Here is a 5,105-nt window from a genome sequence, read left to right on the forward strand (position 1 = left end):
TATAACTATATATATATATATTGTTTTTTGTTGTTGTTGTTTTTGTTTTTTTTTCCACACGGAGTCTCATTCTGTTGCCAGGCTGGCGCGATCTCGGCTCACTGCAACCTCTGCCTCCTGGGTTCAAGTGATTCTCCCGCCTCAGCCTCCCCAGTAGCTGGGATTACAGGCACCTGCTACCACGCCAGGCTAATTTTTTATTTTTATTTTTAGTAGAGATGAGGTTTCACCATGTTGACCAGGCTGGTTTCGAATTCCTGACCTCAAGTGATCTGCCCACCTCGGCCTCCCAAAGTGCTGAGATCCCAAGATGCTAGCCACCGGCCTTCCTCCTCCAACATTTTACTTGTGCCATTCCTTCTGTGCACAGCAGCATCCCATCTCCTCATCTGAACCCCCTTTCCAGGAAGCCCCTCCCCTACCTCATCGATGTGCCCTTCTCTGAACAGTCGCCAGTATCCCCCCGCCACACTGGAACACTTCCAGGGCGGGGCGGGACTGAGTCATCCCTGTGTTTATGCTGAGTCCTTACAACCACTGTTTACTCTGTTGCTCCGTGGTGTGAGCCCACAGTCCAGAGCCAGGGAGAAGGGGGGTAAGCGATGCCCCAGGCTGCCCCCAGGCTCCACACCCCCTGCTCCCATCATCCCCCTTCTACTCCTTCCTTCATTGGAAACTGGTATTTCAGCTTCTAAATGTCAGTTGCAGCCGGGAGAGGCAAGCACTCACCAGGTCTTCCTCAAAGGTAAATTTACAGAGCAATTAAATCGTCACTTGCAGAGTCAGGGAGAGGCCCTGGCGAGGCAGGGCCCGCCCAGCCCACCTGGCCCTGCCTGTGTCTCCGGGGTCCACCTGGAGTGGACACCTGACCTTGCTCTGCGGGGGCCGCTGCGGGGCCTTGGGAAGCAGCTCTCCGCTCTGCAGAGGGGCCGGCAGCACCCCTGGCTTGTCCGGAGCTGGAGATGAAGGTTTGCCCAACATCTCTTCGCCCGACTGTGCTGTGGGAAAAAACAGGCCCTGCCTTAGGGTGCAAGAGGGTGAGGGGGCCCAGCTGGGCAGGCCTGATGCTGCTCCTGGGGGGCTCTGGCTGCCCAGCAGAGGCCAGTGGGAGTGAAAACTAGGGTGAAGCACGAAAGACGTTGAGCTTCCAAAGGGCTGCAGGCAAACCACACCCTCTCAGATCCTGCATGGCCCTTATGGGATCTCAGGGTCCCAGCCGTGCTGTCCTGAGGAGCAGCAGGTCCAGGAAAGGGCAGGTCTGCCCAAGGCCACCCAGCAAGCAGGGCCACTCGGATGGATGGCTACCTCCTCCCGACACACTCCGTTCCTCTTGGCCTGGTTTCCGTGGGCTACGCATATGGGTTGCCCGAGTTTCAGTGCCAACTAGGGCCTGGAACTTATTTGAGGGCAGCAAATAAGGCCAGAGCCAAGAAGCCGCTGGCAGGAGTCTAAATCTGGACCACCTGTCCCACCTGGCAGCCCTGGGGCCAAGGCGCTCATGCAGATGGGCCGCGTGTGGCCCAGGAAGGCAGGCTTCTGCCCGGCTCACCAGCTCCCTTGAACAGAGACCACCCCAGGAGACCTCCTGGGATCTGCCCGACTCCCATGTCACTGGGGTCTCCAGGAAGTATAGCTACAGGCAGGACATGCCCAACACAGCCAGGTCTCTTGCCTTGGCTCCAGTCCAGCAGAGGAGATGGGCAGCCCATCTGGTGGTTCCTTACCATACAAAAAGACACCCAACGTGACTTTAAACAGAAAGATGCCAAGCAAACCTATGAGAAGACTCTTCCACCAGACTGGCACAGATCAAACCGTCTGATCCTCCCCTGCACTGGCGAGGCAGTGGAGAACGAGCCGGTCACTCGGCACAACCGCACAGAGAACCAACTCTTTAGTGACAGCTGACGACCCTGAAAATATACACCCACTTAGACCCCACAGTTGCACCCCCAGGAATGCGTCCTTCAGTGATATTCACAAGTGCGTGACATGATGTGGCAACAAGAATACTCCTTGCGATACTACGCGTCATAACAGAGGCTGCCAACACCACAAGCGTCCACCAGAATTCAGAGAAAAGCCACACGCCGAAATCCCACGCAGCCACCAGGAAGCCCCACCGTGCTCTTCCTGGCACCGGCTCCAAGAATGACTGTCAAGGTCAAAGCAGGGACAAAGAGCACTTCTCCTCCTCCTGCTTCCGTGTGGGAAAAGATCACAAGGTCACAGCTCCAGATGTGTGTATGCACGGACTGTCTTGGGAAGAAGACACAAGAAACTGGGAGGACTGGGAATGGGTGGCTGGGAAGAGTCGGAGACTTTGCTGTGTACCTTTTGTACCTTGAAGCTGGCACTGTGCACATTTTTATTCAAAAAATAAAAAAGATGTAAAAGAAAAAGCCCCCCAAGGAAGCTGAACTCTAGGTACCTCTGGCACCTGCAAAGGTGGGCTCACAAGAGGTACTGGGGCCAGGAGCCTCCCCACTCACTCCCTGTTGGGACTTGGGACAGATGCTGTTTTATGTGTGAGTGGAGGGGGTTCCTGCCTAGCATGCTCACTGGCTGTGCTGCTGAGGCTTCCCAGCTCTGAAGCGTCTGTCTGCAGTGAACGGGGAGGGTGGAAGGTGGGGTGGGATCCCCAGCCCCTGCCTCCCTTCCTCCCTCCCCCAGCAGAATTTGCAAGCTTCAGGACTTAGGCAAATGACTTCCTTGTGGTTTCCACACTAACGACCTTGCAGGTGCACAGCCTCCTGGGGTGGGGAGAACACACGTCTCTGGGATGTCCCTTCTACCCACAGGCCTGACCCACCCTGCCACGCAGCTGGTGGCCAAGAGCCCGCCCCAGCCTCTTCTGCGACAAGGAAGGATGACTTGGTGTCTGTGACCTCACTAAAGACTCACAAACAACCCTGGCAGATGGGTTCTATGGTAGCCTCACGTATGGAGAAGAAACCGAGGCACAGAGAAGCAAAGAGGCTGGTCCAGCATTGCACAGCCATGAAGGGGCAGGGGTAGTGTTCAAAGCCTCATCAGCCCCACTCCAGCGGCTGTGCTAGGACATCTGCGCCTCCTCCTCAAGCCACGGCAAGCATGTGACAGGAAGGAACAGCTGGCTTCCCTCTGCTCACCTAATGACTTCTAGAGCCCTGGAATGTCCCCCAGTCCCAATCAGTGATCTGAGAGAAGAGCCCTCTAGGGACCGACGGAGGCTGGAGGCAAAGCTGAAAAAGCTGCACCAGCGGACCCAAACTCCTAGCACAGGCGCCGACACCAGGGTTCCGGAGCCTGCAGAACTTGTGACTCTCTTGTACAGATGGGGAAACTGAGGCCCAGAGAGGCGCAGGTACCCAGTGCTAGCTCCACCACCTACTGTGTGACCTCGGGCAAGTGGTTTCACCTCTGGGTGCCTCCGTTTCCGCCTGTATAAAATGGGGATGACAGCAGTTCCTCCCTTACGGAGTTGTTTTGGGGAGGAAATGAGATAGTAGATGAAAAATGCTGAGAACAGTACCTGGCACATAGTAAGTGCTCAGTGAACATCAGCTTTTATTATTAATACTATCAACGCCCAGAGGATCCAGGGGAGCCCAGCAATACCCCTCCCCAACTTCTCCCATCACACCCCAACACACATCCACCCTCTGTGCACCTACACACCACGCCAAGCCTACAGCCTTCCCCATCAGCTCACACAGGTGTGCAGTGGCCAGGGCACCCCAAGATCTCATCCAACCAAATAACCGGTGGGGAAGGCTGGGGCTCCCTCCCTCCCAGCCAGTTCCTCCTCTGCTGGACCAGTGAAGACATGATGTCAGAACGGAGACAGACTTTGGCTAGGGTCATACAGGAGCAGAATTTGTGTGATTCCAGGGACAGGCCAAGGGCTGTGTCTCCAGTTTCCCTCGGGAAATCAGGATTCCCAAGCTGGAGGCTATAGTAGCACAAAAGAGGTAGTGGGACCCCAGACCTGCCTGCCACGGCCCTCGCCCCTAGCCCACCGCAGGGTCAGAGGCAGGCCATGCTGCCCAGCTCTCCTGCAGCAAAGCACAACCTCCCTGCCAAGTCACTAATGGGGGATATTAAATAATATTTATCTCCCCAGTTCCTCCCACAGCTCAACTAAATATAGCAACTAATTTTTTTGAAAAAGGATTTCTGCTCCAGAAAGATAATATTTATATAAGAGGTGGTTTTCATAAACCAATACAAAACCCAAAAGTCCTTTTCCGACACCTCTTTCTAATTTTCAAGCTAGCCCTGAGTAGTAGGATCCCAGGGCTAGAATACCTTCCCCTCTGGCTGGCTGGGAACCCCAAAAGGGCAAGGCTCCAAGTCCCCAAAGGATGCAGACCTAGGCTGCCCTCTGAAGATGGTGAGGGCATTTCTCCTGGGATCCCTCACACTCTGCCCCGCGCTGAGGGCATGAGCAAGGGGGTGGCAGGTCCTGCCTGGAAGGGATGTGGGGAGGGCACGTCTGTATCTTCCACCCTCATGGGACCTCCAAGGTGCCAGGCCACATCTGGACAGTACCCGGTGGCACTCAATGTGCCTTCTAGCAGAAACGAGGATCCCACACTCCTTTGAAGGAGGTGAGGACGAAATGATACCCCTCCACCCGAACAGCAAGGGCGTGAAGCCTCCCTCCCTCCCCAGAGATGGGAAAGGCCTCCCTGGCAGCTCCCTGAGGCCTTGACTCCGCCACCCCAGGAAGGTGGGTCTCCCGCCTCAGCAGTTCAAAGCCCCCACCGACTCCGCCAGCCACATCCGCTTCGGGTTGCAGAAAGAGGAAGACCTGGGGTGGGGGTGGGGGCCCCAAGGCTGCTGGCTGATAAGCGGCACCTTCTTGGGCGTTTCTGGAGCCCTCAGGGGAGACCCTGGGGCCAGCTGGGAGGCCGAGCCTGAGTCTCCGGCCGTCCCTCGCCCGCCGGTGTCAGCGCTGCACCTGCACGATACCGGCGGGAGAGGCGCGGCGTGGGGGGTGGAATACGGTCCAGGATGGGGTGGAATAACGCTTCCAGGGTGGACGGGGCCGGGGTGGAGGTGGGAAGTCCGGGAGGACCGCGCAGAGGGTGCCAGGCGTCCGGTCTCCCCAGCTGGAACCC

Source organism: Mandrillus leucophaeus, unplaced genomic scaffold, assembly GCF_000951045.1.
Source record: "Mandrillus leucophaeus isolate KB7577 unplaced genomic scaffold, Mleu.le_1.0 Scaffold212, whole genome shotgun sequence".
NCBI lineage: Eukaryota > Metazoa > Chordata > Mammalia > Primates > Cercopithecidae > Mandrillus > Mandrillus leucophaeus.